The 20,960-nt window shown below is 49.3% G+C and overlaps 1 protein-coding gene across 4 annotated transcripts in view; it reads left to right on the forward strand.

Annotated features, from left to right (window-relative positions):
• Positions 1-1,643: 1,643 nt before the first annotated feature.
• Positions 1,644-20,960, forward strand: part of FRMPD3 (FERM and PDZ domain containing 3) — a 124,399-nt gene continuing 105,082 nt past the window's right edge. The window contains exons 1-2 of one of the 4 annotated variants that reach the window (XM_036924969.2): positions 1,644-1,944; positions 2,312-2,859. The gene's annotated coding sequence lies outside the window, so the exon portion shown is untranslated. The remainder of the gene's footprint in view (positions 1,945-2,311; positions 2,860-20,960) is intronic. The other 3 variants (XM_057495322.1, XM_036924974.2, XM_057495324.1) reach the window with 3 other exon arrangements.

Consider the following 20,960-nt stretch of genomic DNA (forward strand, 5'->3'; position numbering starts at 1 on the left):
GAGATCTTTCACATCCATTATTTCATTTACTACTCCCAGAAACTCTTTGAGGTAAGTTCTGTCATCATCTCCATTGCACAGGTAAGGCTCAGAGAGGGTAAGTGACCTACCAAAGGTCACACCTCTAATAAGAAGCAGACTCCAAAAACTGTGCATATAATTACTATTCCAAACCGGACAGTACCCCACTGGTCACCCAGGAGCCCTCACTTTCACATTTGTCCAGTGACACAGTCCTTCCCAATACTCTCTCCTCTGTCACCGCACAACAGATTGTTTACAGCTCAGCAGATTGACTGGAGCCCAAGCATATGCTTCCAGTGAGCCCAGTGAGCAGCAGAAGACGGCTAATCAGAATTGTAAAATGCACTTGTTTTCCTTATTAACCCATTGAGTTTTATTGTAAGAACTGATACAGACCAACTTGTTGGTATCTGTGTTACTAATATAAATGTTAATAAGGAACAAACTGGGTAAGGATCAGGGGACTCCGGAGGGGATTCTTCTCCCCCCACCTCACCCCCAGACACCACCCCAAGGAAACCAGCCAGGGACTGTCTGGATGCAAATAGCATTATTCATACTGGACAGCTGGTTCCCGGCTCCCTCCAATCCCTGGAGACCGGAGGCCAACTCTTCCCTGCTTGTCTTCACCTCTCTCTTCCAGAAGGATTAGAAATCAAGTCTGAGTCACTTCTCTGGCTAGACTTTTTCTTTTTTTTTGGACTAGCTCAGTATGTCTGTGTTCCCATGTGTAACTGCATGTGTGTCCCTGTGTGTGTGTTGTGTTCCTCAGAGCAGCTTCTTCTGTGTGGGTCTGCTTGCGCGTTTATCAGGAATGTTGCATGTTTTTTCCCTGTGTGTCTTTACTTTCACTCACCATTCGTTTTTAATAATTCCATCAACTTGTTTTCCCAGCCTAGGCTACTACCCCCATCCAGATGCAGGGAATTTCCATCCTTTTTTTTCAAGGGAGGAAGTGCCAGGAAGGAAGCAAAAAGTGTGTTCAGTGGACGAATGACCAAATCTGCTAGTCAGCTACACCACTGCTGATCCTAGCTACAGGGACCCAGGAAGCCCCACACCCAGAGCTCTTCTCCGTATCATGGAAATGCCACACAGCTTACAAGACCATCCCCTTGCCCATGATTGCCCCTCAGTAGCCCTCCAGTCTCTTCTGAGGTTCTACCGAGATGTTTAAATAGAACTGGAGGTGAGGTAGGGAGTCCAGCTGGACTGGGTCCTTCTTTACCAAAAGGCTCCCTTCCAAAGTCCAAGCACACAAGAGAGATTGAGGAGAGCTCACTGTTCACCTCAGAACTGCTGAGGCCCACATGTGCCAGTGTTAGCTGTCTCTCCGAGGAGCCTCTGACACTTGGAAATTCACCGTGATTTGGCATCACCAGAGGCTCTTCAACTCAATCACTTCCTTCTGCTTTTCTCCTCCCTAGCCTCAATTTCACCCCTCTGTCACCCTGTCTAGCTTCCCAGTCCCTCTGAGTACCCAGTGAGGCTGCCCTTTGGGGAAGACGGAGAGTGGCCTTTCTTCTTGGTCCTCAAAACTCCTCTAAATGGTTCCACAGCCAGCTAGGAGACCAAGAGCCTTTCTTGAATCTCGCCTGCTACTTGCTTAGTATTCACAGCGTGTCTCTCAAAAATGTCCTGAGATCATTCATCAGGCACTGTGCTGTGTGCTACTCTCCTTTGAGGAGGGGGGTGCGCGGGCAGGACCCTCCCACTCCCTGCTGGTTAACACAATCGCACACACACCTTAACCTCCTTCCCTTCTCATCAAGCCTACCGCATGCTCTAAGCGGACCTCTGCCAGCTGGCAGATCGCTCCCTTCCTGAGGTGGGCTCCCGGGCTGGGCCTGGACTCAGAACAGCTAGCACTCCAGTGCTGGGGAGAGGCGCTGCGAGCAGGAGCCGGAGCCGAAACTCAAGGTGCTTATGGATGTTGGTTGTGGCGACCAAGAGGGGAGCTGCAGGGAGGGCGACCCCAGCTGAAGGCAAGCAAACAGGGGGCGAGGGGGAGCTCGGGGAAACAAGGTCAGCGGCCAGCGACTGGAGTCCCGAAGCGAGTGTTCCAGCTGCCCTTTCTCCTCAATTACTCCCCCACCCCGCACCCCCACCCCACTTTCCCGGGTTCACTTTGGAAATCGGCTTGCCCTCTTAGCTGCCGGCAGTTCCCGGCAGAGCCCAGCCGAACCTTCAGGTTCACGTAGTGAGGCAACGCGGGGCTGGGTGGCTGGGTTTCTGGGTTGTATCTTGGGAGAGTCTCCCCAATTGCCAATTTTGTGTTTATTTTTAGTTGCGACCCGAGTCGGGAGCTGTGCCTTTAAGCCGCGTTCCGATTCGGGGAAACTGACGCCAGCACTCGAGGGTCGCGAGGCGCCGGAGAGGCCCCTCATTCTGCACTCCCCTCTTTCCTTCCCCTCCCCTCCCCCACTCCTCCCCTTCCCCCCGCCCCTTCTCCCCTCCCCTCCTCGGCTGTCCGGCCGCCTCGCCGCCATCCGTCACCTCGCCGCCTGCCGCACTCCTGGAGCGAGAGAGCGGCGAGCGAGCCAGGGCGATGGTGCCGCCCGCGGCGCAGCCATGGAGCCCGCCCGAGGAGCCCGCGCGCGCCGCTGCCAGCCTGCCCGCAGCCCGCCGCCTGCGCGCCAGCTCCCCGCGACCCGGGCCGGCTGCTGCCGCCCCGCCAGCCTCTGTCCGCCCCGCCGCTCGGCGCCACTGAGCCCCACGCCCGTGCCGGGCTCGGGGACGCGGGCGCCCTAGTCCCGCCGCCGTCGCCGCCGCTGCTGCTCCTCCACCGGAGCTGCCGCGCCGCCGAAGAGGGGGAAGAGAAGGCGGAGGAGGAAGGTAAGAGTCGCGCTGCCTTCGGGGGGGGCGCGCCCGCAGTCTTCAGCCCGGCCCGGGGTGGGTCGCGGCGGGAGCGTGCCGCCCCGGGCCGGCTCGGAGGCGACGGGCGCTTGGGCACCCTCCAGGAGCCGCGGCCAGGGCGGGGTGCCGAGCGTCGGGTCGGCAGGAGTTTGGGCGGGCGGGGGGAACGGCCGGTTGCGTGCCTACTGCCCCGGTGAGTCGCCGGCTTGGCGGGCTTGCGTAGCCGCCGGGGTGCAGGGTGAGAAGCCGAGCGCAGGGGAGAGCGCGCGTTCATTATGGAGGCTTTGTGTGTGCGCCGGGGCCGTGGGCACAGTTGGGAGACCTGGGGAGACAAGGGGCCCGGCTGCTGGGAGGTGGCCCCTTAGCCGGGGTGCCCAGAGAAGCCCGAGACCCAGGGCTGCCAAAAACAGCTGTTTGAAGCATGTGCGTGGTTCCCGGGGCCATGTTCACACGCGGACACGGACGCGCACACACAGCCGCACCATAAACCCAGCACTCAGCTACACAGTCACCGCCATCCAAAGAGGACACACACACACACACACGCACGCGCGCGCGCACACACACATACACACACACACACACAGAGCTACATTTGCCCCCTGCCACCAGGTTGCTAATCAGGCACTCACCCAAACACATACTTACAAGCACCCGCTCCCCGGCACCGCTAAAACGTGTGGGCGCACGCGCGCGCGCGCGCGCGCGCGCACACACACACACACACTCACATTCACACTGTTTCTACTTCTTGGAGAGTGTGTATGTGAGTGTGTGTGTGTTGTCTCAGTGTCCCTGAGAAACTACCGCAGATCCAGTACCTGCTGCCCCCCAGTGCTAAACACACAGCCAACCCCCAGGCCAAGCTACTGTAGACACCTCCACCAGGGCCCTTAAGAACTCCATTCTGGAAAAAAACGTTCCCAACTGTGGTAGTCGTGCCCATCCACACCTGAGTTCCTGGGCCTCCAGCGCACACACACTCAAACCAGTGCAGGGGCAAATGCTTGACACCTTTCCCCAGAAACAGGTGGCACCCATGTAGCTGCCACCAAAATCTCTTGAAATCACAGTGTACTCTGAATTCTGCCAGAATTGCCCCCTCCTCTTGGCATCTTAGTCCAGCTGCAGAACCCTGGAGTCCACCTGGTGGTCTCAGCATCCTGCAGCTCTTGCAGAGGGCGAGGCAGTCTCTGGACTCCTGTCCATTGGAGAAATTGCTATGAGACCAAGACTCCCTTGGGGGCACCCTTCTCAGGTGGAGGGTGGCGGATCTATGCTGACTCAGAGAGAAGCCCCAAGTGAGTTTTCCCCACTGGAGTGAAGGCTGGGGTAAAGGATGCACACATTGACCTGAAAGGCCCGAGAGTGTGGTATTTCAGCCACCAGGGCTCTCAGCTGGGGGACCCTTGCCTCTCTGTACCCTTCCCTGCCTGTCAAACTCACTGCAGGAGAATCAGGGGAACCCAGTTTCCAACTTCCCAGGAAGCCTTTGCTGTTGTCACTGTGCAAAAGCTCTCAGCTCTCCCGAGGGAGACCTCAACAAGACTTGCCATGTCCAGGCAGACATGCCAGCTTCTACCCAATTTCGTGGCTTCTTTTTCTCATGTGAGAAAAGCAATTCAGCCTCAGCAACTTGGCATGAGGGTACCCCTGAAGTGAAATAAGACTGTGTGTGTGTGTGTGTGTGTGTGTGTGTGTGTGTGTGTGTGTGTGTGTGTGTGTGTGTGTGTGTGTGTAGGAAAGGCAAGACTGGGTGCAAGGAGGATTAGTGGGTTTGACGGGTTTAAGTAGAGACACCGAGTCAGACTGGAGCCCTAGGTAAAGTTGTGACAGAGATGGCTTCAACATCAGAGCACCCCTCGCAGTGGCTGCTCCTGGTTCCTCTGTGTCCCCTCCCCCACCCCTTAAACCCTTGAGGCAAATCTGATGACAGACTCCCTGCCTGGCCAGGGTGTTAGGAGCTGATTGTGGTTTACTGCCTTCAGGTCTCAGGTAACATTTGCATTTTGACAGGAGGCAGAGGAGGGCTCCCTTGCTCAGTCACCTGTGGCAGGACCGGGCTGGAGCATTTGTGGACGGTGACGGCTCCTGTCTGTGCCTGGCCTGGAGTTGTGCATTATGCGTGTGTGGGAGTGGGGTTGTGGGAAGGTGGGACGTAATTATGGAGGGCTTTGAGGCTCACAGGCAGAAGGTTTAAATTGACATGAGAGGCAATTGGGAGCCACTGCAGGTTTCTGAGAAGGCAAGAGAGATGCTCCAAGCAGGAGAGAAACAGTCGTTCCTGCTGTGTGTGGAGAGATCTTCCCCTCTGCCCCACCAACGCCCACTACCACAACTGTCTTGCAAATGTGGGCTGATAGCCATCAGGGAAGGGCTGATAGCCATCAGGGAGGAGGCCAGTTTAGTACTTTCGAATTTTTGTTTTATTATTCCCTTAGGGTACTTTTTCTATAGTGCCAGTTAAAATTTCTATCTGGGTACGGTTGGGTGGTAGGAGCCCTAGGCTGCTGGCTCTGAGCATCTTCGAGACCTGAGGCGTCCTGCAGAAGGGTGGGGCTAGCTGCCCCCACCAGCAAATATCTCCGGAAACACAGGCTGGTGATGCTCTTGGTTGTGTGGCTTCAGACAGGGCCATGGAGCCTCTGCCTCCCTGGGTAAGGTGTCTGTGGACTCCTGGAGGCTGCGGGGGAGTCAGCCAACCTCTCCCTCTGGGGAGTGCTGTAGTCCCAGGGTCTTGGGAAGTGACTCATGGCTCCATTGGCAGATTTTGCCACCAACAAGATCCTTTGGGAGCAATAGTAGGTTGAAAAAGTGCAACAGGAAAGCCCCGGGATTGCTGGCAAGAGCAACCTGCAGGGCTAGGCATGGGGGTTGGGAGGCGGAGTGAGGCAGCTGCAGTCCTGGGGTGTGGGGGTAAGTTCAGGGGGGCATGGATGGAAGAGAGGCATTGGTCTGGCACTGCCCCACTGCAGTAGTGCCCCTGTCAGCCCTTTGAGGGAGCACAGGTAGATGCAGGACGGAAGTCCCCTGACACCCACCCACCCCCACTCTGCAGAAATGACTGGGCTCCAGGGCCAGCACCAGACAAGCCACCCTGACAAGGTGGCACCAAAGCAATAAAAGAAGGATCCCAGTTCTTTTGGAGCCTCTAGCCTAGCTGCAGCCATAAAAGACACATGCTAATCACACACACATACACCTATATATGCTTATTCACACACACCTAGAGCCAATGTGGGAAGTTAAGACTCTTGCAGGTAAGCTTGGCTTCTGGGGGTTCATGCCTTCACAGAGGCCCTAGCAATGCTTCTAGGGGACTGGGACCATCCCCATTGATTCTGGATGAAGACCCTGTGCTTGGTTGGGCCCCTGGGAGGAAGCCACACCCATTAGCTTCAGCTTCGGGCCAGCCTTCAGGCTATTAGCATTCGCAGCAGAAAATTCTGTTCTGGCTCTTCTCTCAAGGACTTGTTTTTCTTCTTACCATAAATTCAAAAAGAAAAACATTCTCTTGTGTTATCAGCAGCCAAAATGAAAGATTGTCAAAATGGGCTGGACCTTACATCTTTGTTGAGAAATCTGAGGGCTAGAGGCAGAGGGGGAGGGGAGGGAACAAGGGGAGGGGCCTGCTATCTTCCATCCTTTCCAGCTGAGCTAGGAGAGTAAGGAGAGGGCAGGGACTTGGGGTACTGTACTCTTTCCCACCCACGATAGGCAGCATCTCCTTTTCTGAGGGCACCATCCTTACAGGCACCATCCTTACAGTGGAATATTAGAGGCCCAGGGGCATGCTAGCACCTACTCCCCTGAGCAATCAGAAAGTGAGCTTAGAAATCAGAGTGTGTGTGTGTGCGTGTGTGTGCGTGTGTGCGTGCGTGTGTGTGTGTGCGTGCGTGCGTGTGTGTGTGTGCGTGTGTGTGTGTGTGTGTGTGTGTGTGTGTGATGGCAGCAGGGGAAAGAGAGTGAGAGAAAGAGAGAGAGTTGAAGGGGGGTCTGCCTGTTATATGTAGGAGCCAGTGTGCCTGCTCGGAAGTGTGATGAACATGAGATGAGCAGGTTTCTCTGTATGCATGATAGCTAGTGACCTTTTCTGAGCCTCAGCTTCACTTTGGCATTAGCCACGCTGCGAGCCATTCCTATCTTTTTGAAGAGCTCTCTGCCTGGTTGTACTGTCTGGGTCTACTTCCACCCCAGTGACTCTTCCTTATTTCTGTTTTGCTAGCTTCTCCTCCTACCCCTCAAATCTGAGTGTTCTCTGGCTCCTCTTGCCTTTCACTTCCTCTGTAGGCAAGAACATGTGGCCATGTCAGGGCTTCCCCTCTCACCCCTCTCCTGGCTATTGCCACTTCTCCAGCCCAAACTTAACCCCTTTCTAATATTTCAGTCCTGTAATTCCAGCTACTTGCTGAACATTTCCCCTTGGATGGTCGGCCATCACATCAGACTCAACATTCGCAGACTCATCTCATTATCTCTCAAAGATGGCTTGTGTTACACAGGCTTTCTAGTCTCCCAGACGAGAAACCTCAGAACCATCTCTGACTCTACCCTGGTCCACCGCACCCCCTGCCACCAACTCATGTCTACACTGCACTAGTCTCTTTCCTTTCCAGTTCATAATACATACACCTGCCAGATTAATATTCCTAAATATCCTTTATTCATGACATTTCTGATCAACATCTTTGAGGGGTGACACCTGATGGCCTATAAGTTTCAGCTTCCTTAGTTTGGAATTCATGGCTGTCTTTGAGTGGGCCTAACATTATGCCGTGTATTCTTCCAACTTAATTTCCCACTCTGCTCACATCACGGATTTGCAAATTTTAGTGTATCTCAAAATCACTTCAGGGAACTTGTGAAAATGTAGATTCCTGGGTACCACCACCTTAGCTTCTGCTTCTGGGAGCTGGAGTCTAGGAATATGCATTTTAACTAGCTCCCTCAAGTGACACTGATATACTTGGTCTACTTGAGAAACACAGCCTATGTGGACCCTATATCCCAGCCACATTTCTTTTCACAGGGTTTCCTAAACATGTCTCTCGTACATTTTGTACATTTTTTGTATCTCACCAGGAATGCCCTCTCCTCTCTGCTTGTACTCCTGACCTGTCCAGTACCACTATACCTGTCCTTCAACTATGCATTCAAATTCAACTCCTCTGTGAAGTCTTCTCTGATCATTCTAGACTGAAGTGAACTCTCTCCCTCCTCCAAATTTCTCCTGCATTTACTGTCTCTAAAATACATTTGGCAATTACATCACTGATACACCCCATTATCATCACTGGAATCATGAATTCATATATTCTTCCCATACAGATAGAACTTCTCATATGTGTATGTCTTAGCTACATTATAAGTTCAATGAAGAGTCTGGTGCTTTTCATCTCTTTTTTTTTTATCCCCATAGCACACAATGCCTTACGCATGGTAGGTGTTCAATAAGCATTTGTTGCGTTGGATCGAATCCTTGTTGGTTCATATTAGACAGGGATTTTACCACACCACCCCCTGCATAGCAGTCGATAAACTTTTATTGAGCACTTACTATGTGCAGGGTGCCATGCTAGTTGCTGGGAATGGAATTGAGATGAAGGAGGCCCCTTGTCTTCCTCTCTCTCAGTCCTCTTTGCATTTGCAGCATCTGGTGCATATAAGAGGTCCTTAAGAGATACTTGTTGAATAAACAACTGAATTAATGAGTGAATGAAGGAATGAAGTTCAGACAAGAATCACTTGAGCAAGGACATGGGGCAGCTGTGCCATAGAGAGTTGTGGAAGGAGTGGAAGATAAAGCTAGGAAGGTAGACTGGGGCATAGTGGGTGACTATTGTTTTTGTTCTTTATTATGAACTTTTCTAAAAAAAAAAGAGAGAAAATAGTACAATAACCCTATATACCCATTATCCACATTAAGTAATTATCAGGACTTTGCTATATTTGCTTAATTTATCTTTTTTTCTTTGCTAAAATATTTTAAAATAAATTTTAAACATTGATCATGTCATTTCACCCCCTAATACTTCTTATATGTCTCTAAAAAAATGGACATTTCCTCATATAACCACAGTACCATTAACACATCTAACAAAAGTAACATTAATACTTTTGTATTATCCATTACCCAGTCCATAATCTCGTGTCTTCAGTCATCTCAAAACACTTTTTACAGTTGACTTGTTGGACTCAAGATCCTAAAAAGCTCCACACATGACATTTGGTCATTATTTCTCTTAAGTCCTTTCAATAGTCCTCTCTGTTTGACTTGTTAGAGAAGTCAGGTTAGTTGTTCTGTACACTGTCCCACATTAGGGTCTGTCTTGCTTCCTCTTGTTGTCATTTACCTTGTTCTACTATCCCCAGTATCTCTCATAAGCAGATGGTAACTCTAGCCTTGATTAGATTCAAACTCATTTTTCTTTTTTCTTTTCTTTTTTTCCTCTTTGGCAGATTGATTAAAAGGGAGCCATCCTGGAGGTATGAAGACCAGTTAGGAGGCTGTTAGAATATAGAATAGCTGGATGGGAATAGAAAGGAGATAGATGGATGGACAGATATTGGAAGTAGAAGAAACCTGATTTACCTACCAATTTGATGAGTTGGATGAGGAAGGAAAAGAGTCAAAGATGATTGTACGGCTTTGAGCCTAATAATAGGGAGAGTAATAATATATGTGAAGGATGGGTTTTCAGTGAGAAAAACAGGAATCAATAGATTAACGGAGGAACTTTCTCACAATAATACACCATCTGCTCTGTTTTTTCCAGATAACATTGTCTTTCCCAGAAAAATTTTGATTAGTGGTATAGCTGGAAATTTGGGCCAATGAGAAAAAGTTTAGAAAGGACCTCCTTATTTGTTGTTAAATGCCAAATAATTAAATCTTTAGCCCCAGAGCCTCAGAAGGAAGTTTAGTGTGGATACCAATGGACAGAGAGAAGGTAATGCTGATATCATCCTTGCAGATTGGCTACCTGTCCCATATCATCACGGATATCAGTCACCGGCTTGGGTGGAGAACTGAGGGATGCCAGAGTTTGGGATTTCTATGGATTCAGCCAATGAGCACAGCTTAAGGCCCAAGCCTTTTCTTAGGGGCCCCTGGAGTCTCCATCCCACACCCATTTCTTCATCCAATATGGAGCCTGCAGCCCCTTAGGTCCTCAGTGGACCATTGCAATAGTGATCCTGCCAAGGTCAAAGAGTGCCCAGCAGCCCTGGGATATTTACCAGGCTCTGAAAAAGACTATGTAGTTGCCTCAGGAAGTACTTACTTCAGTTGTTGAATCAGATCAGTAAAGAGCTACCCTGCTCCATATCATATCCTCGTTCATAAAACCTCCCTCTACCTTGCCGCAGCTCATCTTCCTTCCTGCTTTTTCTTCTGCCCCTCCCTCCCTGCTCTGTCTCTAGCATACATTTATTCTCTCCAGTTAATCAAAGGCTGGCCCCTGCAGCCCATTGTGTCTCAGATTGATCACTTAAGCAGTGTTATTGATCACTAGGAAAGCCTTAGGAGGTGGGACTGCACTGAAACTAGATATCCAACGGCTGATTGGCTGGCTAGGCCTCTCTGGGTAGCCTCAGCTCCTCAAATGCCTGGAACATCTTTTGAGAAAGGGGAGGGAACAGACAAAGATCCTCAGAGGGCCTTCATTCATCTCATCCTTTCTTCATTTTGGAGTTAAGGCAAGGGAACAGGTGTCTTGAGAGCTCCTGGGTCTAGCCCAATGCCAATGTTACAGTGTGAAGGGGAGAGCAAAGGGCCTGATCCTTAGAAATTTCATAATTTAACAGAAAAATCATGCTTATTCATATGAAACAACTAAGAATAATACAAGTTGGGGGAAAAATTACATACCACATTATGTGCTCTAAATAGTAAGCACCATAAGGGTTCAGGGTACAGAGATAGCAAGCAGCATGGGCTAGAATGGAGGGAGAAGGCTCCCCAGAAGAGGTTGAACGTGAGTTAGTTTTTGAATAATGTATGAGCTTGAGATTGTTAACTAGAAATGGAGCAGGCCTCCAAGGGGGAGGCGGAGGTAGGGAAAAGGCCAGAGGTGGAGATGGTCACGATATGATCAAGGAAGACTGAGAGGTCTCCTCTGACTGAGAGGAGAGGATGTGTGGAGGCACAGTTGTGGGGGACATGGCTTGCAAGGTATGGGGGTACCTGTGTTTGGAGGACCTGTGATGTCAGCTAGAGGAGTTTGGGCTTGAGGAGAGCCTGAAGGGCTGTTGGACAGTTAGCATGAAGTGTGTTAGGATGGTTAGCTGTGTGATTGAAAGCTGACTTGATTGGAATAAGGAGGGATTGAGATCAGTTTGTAAAATACTACAGCAATCCATGTGGGAGGTAAGTAAGGGTGGTGGCAGCACGCATAAAGAGGAGGGTCAGATCCAAAAGGCACTTATGGCATCAGTGGGGCTGGTGAACCACAAAATAGAGTTTCGGGATTCATTTTTGTCTCAGCCATTTCCTGCTCTTAGCCTCAGTACTCACACTTTCTTTGCCCCATGCCTGCAGGGCCTTGATGGGGCAGAATTTCACTGGAGCTAAGACCACAATGAGTTAATCAGTTAACCATACCAAGTAAAGTAGATTTGCACCTTCTGTGCCAAGATCTGAAGGAGGGAGCAATGGGGAATCTAGCTGCAGCATGGGGTTGGGATGACAGCCGAGCTGGGGTGCTGAGTACTGTACCCCCAACAGGAATGCTGGAGGTAGGGACTGTCTGCTTCAAGCTCCCAAGAGCCTTGAGAGCTGCCGAGAGCAAGGAGAGAATCTTTCCAGTTCTCTGGCAGAATCAGTTTGAAAACACCTCTCAGCACTTGGGATCATCCCAGTGGAGGTCACAGCTGTGCCAGGACACTGCGAGAGCTACCACAGCACTTCAGTGCCAGCTGGAGCCCTGTTGTTACAGCTGGTATGAGAGAAATAAGCAAGGACTCCACAGGTGGATGGATGGGAGGGTGATGGCAGAGGCCTCAGCCTGCTCATTTGCTTCCCCTACCAGCTCTACCCTCCCTGCCCAGCCCACTGAATTTCAACCCTGGGCAGGGGTTGGGCATGAGACCCCCATCCTTGGGTTGGAAGCTAATCGAGTACTGCAGCTATGCGGAAAGGATATCTGTGAGATGTTAGCTCTCTCCTTCTTCTAGGTTCTTGTGGGAGGGAATGATGCCTCCTAAAGCTGAATGAGTGGAGAGTAAGTCTGCCCAGGCTCTGGGCTCTTAACTGCCAAGGGAGCTCAGTTCTGGGGGCAGGACCACCCAAACAGGCCTTCCTTTGCTCTGATCCAAACCCACTGGGAAAACAGGAACAGATGGCTAGACTGGTGGATGAACACTCGCACGCACACGTGCACACCAGCGTGCATGTGCGCGCGCACACACGCACACTGCATAGTCGACCCGCGGTCTCCAGCATTTCCCTGCTGAAGATTTTTGTTGTGATTTCTGATCAGTCTTCTGGATGCTGGTTTGCGGTGGCGTGATGATTGGAAGGAGGGTGGCTGAGATGTGGGCAGGTGTCCTGTGTGGAAGATGCTTATGGAGGTGGGGAATTGAGAAGAGAGAATGCAAGTCCATGAGTAGGGCAGTTGCCCTATTTATGATCTTTCACATGGAAAGAAGAGGGCATGGTGGTGACAAATGGCTTAGGAGTCAACCAGGTAAGTGTCAAGACCTCTCAGGTTGGAAATTCTGCTACAATCTGCATTCACTGTTTCTCTCCCAAGTTTTGTCTTTCATCTCTACGTTTTTCCCTTTGGTAACTGTTCCCTCTCTCTTCCCACTTCTAACCCAGACCCAGGCAGGTCAGTTACAGATGCTTTTCCAGTTGACACAGGAGGAAACTGAGATACCAGATAAATTTTTAACAGAGCTTGTCTCCAATCCTGTATCAGGATGGCTGGAAGTCTGGATCTTGCGTCTGTAGGCTGGGACTCTGAAAACCAGCCCACTCATAGGGCTGGTGAAGGCGCTGTGTGTCGCACTGGCTCTGTTGCCATCATCAGTAAAATCACAGAGAATGCAGATATGATTAATAAAGCAAGTGTTGTTCCATATTCATCTCGTCACCTACGGTCGAGCTGTAATCTTTCTAATATGTAGGGAAATCGTTCACTGACAGAGAAAAAGGAGGGGGATTTTTAAACAGACCCATCAGCCTGCTGTTAACACAGAGTCTGTCACCTGCAAAATTCAAATCAGAATTGGCTGTTGGGTCTGCTTTTTCACTCACCACCATCGCCGTCCATCCCCCGCCCTTTCTAGAGGTTTCTACACTCAGTATAAATACAGCTTGTCCTGCTTTGGAATTCTGGGTGATTGCTGGAAATGATAAAGTCTGGCTTTTAACCTGAGTTCCAGTTCCATTTCATTTTTACCTATAAGGACATTTTCTCTTTGGAGTTTACCATCACTTTAAATTCGCCACAGCTAAAACCAAACTCAGGATCTCCCCTGCAACCTTACCCTCCACGCAGCTCCCCAGCCCTGAGCCCTTCCCTGGATCTCTGTCTGTATGAGTGACACCATCACTCAGCAGCCCAGGGGCTGGGCCTTGGAATCAGTCACATCCTCCCCGCTCCCATCAATCACCACTGTGTCTTGGCTGTTCATCTCTCACAAATGCCTGATGAATCCATGCCTTCTTGACCATTCCCGCTGCTGCCATCATAGCTGGCACTCCTTACCTCACAGCCAGATCACTGCAGCAGCCTCCTGACTGGAAGTACTCCTGCCTGCTGCCTCCCCCTCCCCGCCAACTGATCCTTCAGTGCTGCTGCCAAAGGAATTCCTTAAAACATCTTTCATCATGTCACTTCCCTGCTCAAGAGCCTATAATAGCTCCCTTTTGCTTACGATATCAAATAGAAACTCTTCTCCCTGGTATCAGAGACCTGCTGTCCCCAGCAGCTGAGCTTCACCAGATATACAGCCCTCTGACCTGATTCTTCCCCACCCCCAAGCTCCACCAGTCTCCTTATTCTCCCTGCCCCACTGTTCCCCACTCAGAGCTTATTCCTCTCTCTGTGCTCATCCTGCTGTTACCCCAGTCTGCGGTGGCCCCTTTTCACCACTTCTGCAGATCCTCCCTTTGCATTATCTAACTAACAAGCTCATCAGGCCTCTGCTGTGAAACTTTTCCTGATCATTCTAACCTTCATTGGCTGCCCTCCTTTTTTAAAAATTCAATTTTCCCTGATTATGAAGGTAATGCCTATACATAGTGGAAAACTTTGAGAATACAGAAAAATGTAAAAACAAATAGTCACCCACACTTCTTTCTGCTCTGTTTTGGAATCCAGATCATTTTCCTACCACAATTTAGCACTCGATAGCACCATCGCACATTGCCTTGACTTCCTGTGTGTTCACCTTTCTCCTCAGGCAGTGAGCTCTTCAGAGAGTGGCCTCTTGGATCCATGTGGCATGCAGGGCTGTGATGAACACCTTGAGCACATCATAGCGACTCAACAAACCCTTGTTAGTGGACAGGAGGGAGATATTACATCATCCAGGCTGTATCCCTACCCTCTGCCGTTACCAAGGGGAGAAGGGTGCATGAATAGCGGCCATGACTCTGCTACTTTCTCTTCCAGGTGGGGAATGCACCCAGAAAGAGGGGACTGCATATCAAGGGAGAGCTGAGAGTTCAGGGTTCTTAATACCCTGGAACTCTGTTGCCTTTGATGACATGACCCTCTTGAGCAGCACTTGTTTTTAACCCCCGCCTCCCTGGAAACCTCTAGCTGTGAGGTGAGAGCTCTCATTCATCCTGGTGGCCAGAATGCGCTTCTCCTAATATGTTGGCATTAACTTGTGAGAATCAGTAATTGCCCCTTTACCTATCATATCAAATCAAAATCTCTCATCCTGGCCTTTGAAGACCATCTGCCAGTTCACTTTCCTTCCCTTTCCCATCTCATCAAGCAATCTCATGTTTCCCTAGTGAACCCCTTCACTTGAGCCAAGCCCACCAGTGTGCCATACCCTCTAACTTCCCTGCTGTAAGGGTGCCTGACAGTGCCTACCACCCCCCCACCTCAGCCCCAGGCCCTGTGCAGCCTAGTTCCTCTACTACCTGGAATCCTATCCCTGTTTTCTCTCCACCACTGAGGTTCGTGACCCCATTGACATTTGCTGTGCAACCTTATCAGTCCTGGTGTAATTATTTTGTATTAAAATATTAATATGTGCTTGCTCTAATATTATCGCATCAGAGAGCATTCCCCAGCCAGTTCCCACCTGGGTTCCGTGCACAGCATTAGGCGGAGCGTGTACTCGAGCTGGCTTTGCCACTTCCTGTATTTCATGGTTCCGAAGATACAATTTTAATATTTCTGAAACTGAAATGCTTCTTACAATCTATGGGGCACTGTAGTTCGGTTGGCAGCCCCTTTTTCAAGAAAATGTTGCCTCTGACATCTAGAGTCACTGAGATACGGTACTAAGTTACTTAACCCCTCTGAGGCCCAGCTCCTTTATCTGCAAAATACTTATTACATCAGAAGCTGGTGGTTGTGGGGATTCAAAGGTAATATGTCTGTAGCACTTAGCACAGGGCCCCACACTTTGGTGGGGGCTCAATAAAGGTCAGCCATTGTAATCCCCCAACCTTACAAAATATAAACTCCTCAAGGGCAGAGACATGTTTTTTCATCTTCTAGCACACGGTATGATATGAAGGGTGGAAAAAGATTCCCTTTCCAAAAATATCTCCTTTACTACACTGCCCAACAGCCGAAATTTCAACATTAATCGCTCCTTTGAGTTAAGGCATTATCTCCTGAAGACCTCTGTTAAAATGCAAATATGTCACTTGGGAAGGGAACACATTAATTCATTAGCATTCATGATCCCATTAGTGCAGATGAGGTTATCAGATTAACTAGCTGGTGCCCTGCAAACCCTGAGAGCCCTAGTAAGGGGGCTAGTAAGATACAGTTATGAAGGTGGGCGGGGCAGAGGGAGGGGACAGGCAGTTGGGAGCTTGAGGCCACCTCCATCTGCTCTGGCCTCTTGGGGGTTGTTTGTTGGCAAGATTGTGACTCTGGTCTGAGATAAACTAGGAAGGATCTTAGTGACAGACAGAAATACATGGGTGCGAAGAAATGTGAGGTTCAGCCTTCAAATTTTTAACTCTCACTGTCTCCTAAGGGAGCCCATGCCATTGTCTGATTAGAAACTTCTCTGAAACAGAGCCGAAAGCAATCTTTCAGTAACTTTTTTCCTTCCTCTTCCTCTTGGCAACCACTTTAAGATATCTGAAAATAGCTACCACATTTCTTCAAGGTGATCTGTCTTTGACTTTGATTTTCTTTTACGTTTTTGGCTAAATCCACCCAATTTGCTCACATTCCTTTTGTGGTGTGATTCCACAATTGAGCTTCTTAATCTAGGGTGTGTGTGTGGGCAGTCCGTGAACTTCCTGGAATTGTATGTAAAATGTTAAGTGTACCTACATGTCTTTCCCCTGGGTGTACAGTTTTCACAGTGGTCCAGGACCTAGAAAAGGCCTTAGCCTAGTGACTGTCCAGCATCTCAGTCACTTTCCTTTGGTAACACTCTGATTTGTGAGAAGGCCTCCTAGGGGTCCTGTCCAGAACTGAATACAGGGGTGCTCTAACCAGCACAGAGTACAGGGGACACTACACTTTCATGAACAGCTTGGTATTACACAGTTCTTACCTTTGAAGCATTTGGATTAATGAATGAGAACATCTTACTCTCAAAAAACTGGCTCTCACCAGGCCTAAATCAAAAGAACAGCTTGCTGCCCACCCTTCCTCACTACACTAAGGAGAATCCCAGTTCTTGTGACATGAGGTGGTGGAGGTCGCTGGTGGGGCCTGTCTGGTCAGGCCACTTAGTGGTCTAGCAGAGGAGCAGTGTGGCAAGGCACAGCCCTCCAGTTCTCCCCAGTGCCCCATCTTCACAGTTCTGTACACTGTAAAGAAGTGCTTGGTTCATCCACGCATATGAGAAAGCCCAGAGACAGGACTGGGGCTCACAGCAAGCTCTTCTTGAGGCTGCAGGTCCAGGGGCCTTCAGAGGATAGAGTTTGGGGGACTGGTGGTTTCAGTGGAGAACAAGGTCACAAGTGTCAAATGCTTCAGGAAGGACCACCTCTTAAACATGAGTGTGTCAGCATGAGAAATAGACATGTCCCTCCATACTAGTCACCCAGACACAGCACAAAAAAGCAAAATATTAAAAGTACTTGGGACTGTCTGGGTAAGAGCAGACCAACAGCCTTACCTCCAGGGCCGTCTGGTCAAAAATATCACCCTTATAGCCTGGTGGTCAATCTAGTGTAACCATGGCTGCCTCCACTAACTATAAGAGTACCTAGGTTCTCGCCATCACAGTCGCTATTTTAGGTGTAGGTAGTTAAGCCAGTTGTGAAAATGCACAAGTTATCTGAGAGGGGAAATACATCAAATGAAACACTAGTCCTGTAACACTGCTCTACAAAAATAAGAGAAAAAGATTCTGTGACCAAACATGTTTGAAAAATGCTATATCCCCCTCTTTGATTTTATCGATGCACATTAGCATATTAAAGGTTCTGAGAAGTCCTGCGGGAGAGAAATCTGCTAATATTGTGTACAGTTTCCAGGATGTATTCCATCACAGATCACCATCCTTCTCTTTTCCTACTCGAATACAATCTATTTACAGCCACACACAGCTTTGGAGAATTTAGCCTTATGGCCACGGCCCACCATTTCTCACCTGGATGCACAAGTGAGTCTGGGAAAGGAGACCTCAAAATGAGGAGGAAAACTAGTCAGGGGATGCTAGAGACCAGCTCCCACCACCTCACAGTTTTGCCACTGGCCAGCCCTGAAAGATGCCATGCTCTCGGCTTGGAGCCAACAGTGAGCAGAGCAGGGCAGCTTTGGCCAGGCCGGCCCCTGAAGGGCCATTTGTGGTCATTGGCTTCTCAGCTGGGGCCCTTCCCCTTTCATTCCCTGCCTGCTGCTCTCCATTTCCTCCCTGGGCCACTGGCGCAGTTTCAAGTTCTCAGTCTACTAGTTGATCCATTTCATGTGGGTCTTATTCTTTCCTCTGCCCTTCAGCAGAACTGAGGAGGCTCTTGAGTTTTCTGCTGCCAAAGGGAAGAACAGGAGAATGTGGTGGGGGGAAAGGCAAGGGAAAAAACTGGCCTCTTCTACAGGACCTGGGGCAAGTCTGTATTTTCCTTGCACTCTCAGGGCAGGAACGGGCACTTCTATAGCCATCGCTGGGCCTTGGGGAGGTACTAAACATACCTCTGGAAGCAGAGAAAGTGCCTACCTTTCGTCAAGAGAAGCTAGGAGGAGGGGGGGTCGGACAGGTAAGAGGTGCCCTCTGGGAACCAGAGAGACATAAGGATGAAGGAGTCCAGCTGCTATCTGTTGAAACTGGCTCTGGTTAGAGGAGAGAGGAAATGTGTGTAAAGAAAATACACAGACTACATGTGTATACGTGCACATGCCTGTGTGCGTGAAGGTAAATTTGCAAGGTTGTTGAATCTGTCCTGACTCAGGAGGCTTGGAACATTTAGACACTTGTTGGCAGTGGCACATAAGGATTATAGAAGTGACTGGTCAGTAGGGAGGGATAAAATCCTGTAGTGCAATAGCCCTTTCATCATCAATGAGACAGACAAGATGGATCAGGGTCACTTCCATCTATTCAGGGTGCAAGAGTGTGAGTACGTATGTGTGAGGGCACAGAAGTGTGGTTGCCTCTGAGGACTGGCCCTGCAAAAGGTCTCTGTGGATCCATTGCACTCCTGCCACTTCCCTACTGCCTGCAGCCAGGAAGGGTTTGCTGGTACCAATAACCCCCCCACTAGGATCTGATCTCGCCTAGTTTGAGTGCCTTTAATGCCTGTGAGTCAACCTCCTTGCCAGACAGTTTATTCCACTGCCTAACTGCATTAAGGTTAGGAAATGGGCTTTTTCCCTCTCACTCGATTCTATTTTTAGATGTGAAGACCCCAGGCTTTCTCTCTCTCTCTCTCCTTTTCCTCTCCCACACCAGCTCGCTGAGGCCTGAAATAATAGTCCCCACTCCTACTCACACAGAGACCCCTAGACTTTGCTTTGAAGCCTCAAAATGTCCTAACTACCCTGCAGTTTGGATACCGAATGCCCCTTCCTGCTCCAGGACCAAGATTTCCTTTCCCCTGACAGATGTAGGCTTCAGCATTTGCCTGTCAGGATAGCCCCTTCCATCTTTCCTTTTGACTTCATTGTACTTGCTCCCCTGCAATGACTCCCTCCACTACCCAGACATGCAGAAAACCTGCCAAACTCCCTACTCCCACCTCACTCCCGACTCCCACCCCCCACCAGATCACCCCTTTGGAACATTCAAGGCTAGAACACCATGCAGTAAAAACGCCCATGCCATAGCCCAGACTATGACAAAGGCTTTGTCCTTAGGACACTTTTTCTCTACCCAGGGAAAAATCACACAAAGGAACTGCCAGGTGAAACATCTTTTCCATTCAGCCAACAAATATCCAATGAGCACCTCCTGTATGCCCAGCCCCGTTATAGCTGTTGGGGGCACAATGGTGAACAAAACAGACAAAATCTCAGGCCTTGTAGAGCATACATCTCAATGGGAACGCAGATTTAAAAAGCAAATAAATATATCATCACCACTTATATTGGTAAGTGCCAAGCAGGAAAGAAAGAAGGGGCTGGGATGGAGGGTTATAGGGAAGTGCTTCAGCCAGGGCAGTCAGGAAAGGCTTCTCTGCAGAGGTAACTCTGAGGTGAGAATTGAATGCCTGTGGACAGTTTACCCTGTGTGCCTCAGACAGAGAAATCACCTGGGCAGAAGGAAACGGGCAAGGCTTTCAGTAGGAGATAGGGTTTGGCTGGGTAAAGTGCACTGCACAGAGCTTTGACCGCTGCCTTTGTGGCATTGGTCTTACTATTGCAAAACTGAGAGATGCACTTCCACTTGGCTAGAGAATTCATAGTCTCCTCCTTGGAGTCCAAGATGACCTCTGTAAGCAGAAGGGTCTTCAGGATTTCTCCAGATGACCTCACTATAAAATCCTTTCTATGTCATTCCTAGTATTTTCTAAGTAGAAGCATTGAGGCTTTTTAGGTAGGACAAAATCAGGAAGAGAGTTTATGGGTGGGTGAAATCAGGGGATTATTGTAGTTAGAAGTAGAAGTTACTTGGTGGAGAATAGAGAATGACTTGTTAAGGGTTTTGGCAAGAACAAGTTAAGGTAAGGTTTATGAAAAGGACTTTGGACTTGATCCCATAGGCAGTGGGAAGCTGCTGTCAGTTTTTGAGCAAGGAATGAAGGAAGACAGAAGAAAGGAAAGGTCCTGACAACTTTTGGTAACCAGAATCCCTCCATCTGCCCAGTACACGTAGGCTCCCGTAAAGGAACATGGTTAAGATCATGGGCTCAAATCCAGCTCTGCTACTTGTTGACTCTGAATTTGGACAAGTTACTTAACTCCTCTGTGTCTCAGTTTTCTCCTCTGTAGAATGGGGTTATGGTGAGGATTAAATGAGTTAAGCATTGTAAAGTGCTTAGAATAGTGTCTTCTATTTAGTTAGTACTCAATAAACTTGAGCTATAATTATCTAAGGAGGAAACTGGTATGAGAGGGTATAGTCAGGATTCCATCATAACCCTTGAGTTATTTTGGTCACAATTTAATCAGCTGGAGGTTCTAAGAAACTGTGAGCATTGCCTGGGCTCAGGGCCCAATGTATTCAAAGTAAGTGTGGGCCCTCTGCCTAAATGATCTTTTCTATCAGCTTTCTACCAGCATCTAAAATCCCTACTGTCCTTTAGTGGCAATCAAAGACTCAAGCATTTCTAACTGAATTAAGGTATCCTCTTATCTGGCTGCTAAAAGACATTTGAACATTAGGCCATTCACCATTATTACCTGGGATAGAGTAGAGCTTTGGGGAAATGGGCCACAGGATGGTATATTAGTTACCTATTGCTGTATAACAAATGATCCCAAAACACAGACAATTTAAACAACAAACACTTATCACCTTCTGATTTCTGTGGGTCAGGA

Source organism: Manis pentadactyla, chromosome X, assembly GCF_030020395.1.
Source record: "Manis pentadactyla isolate mManPen7 chromosome X, mManPen7.hap1, whole genome shotgun sequence".
Taxonomy (NCBI): Eukaryota; Metazoa; Chordata; class Mammalia; order Pholidota; family Manidae; genus Manis; species Manis pentadactyla.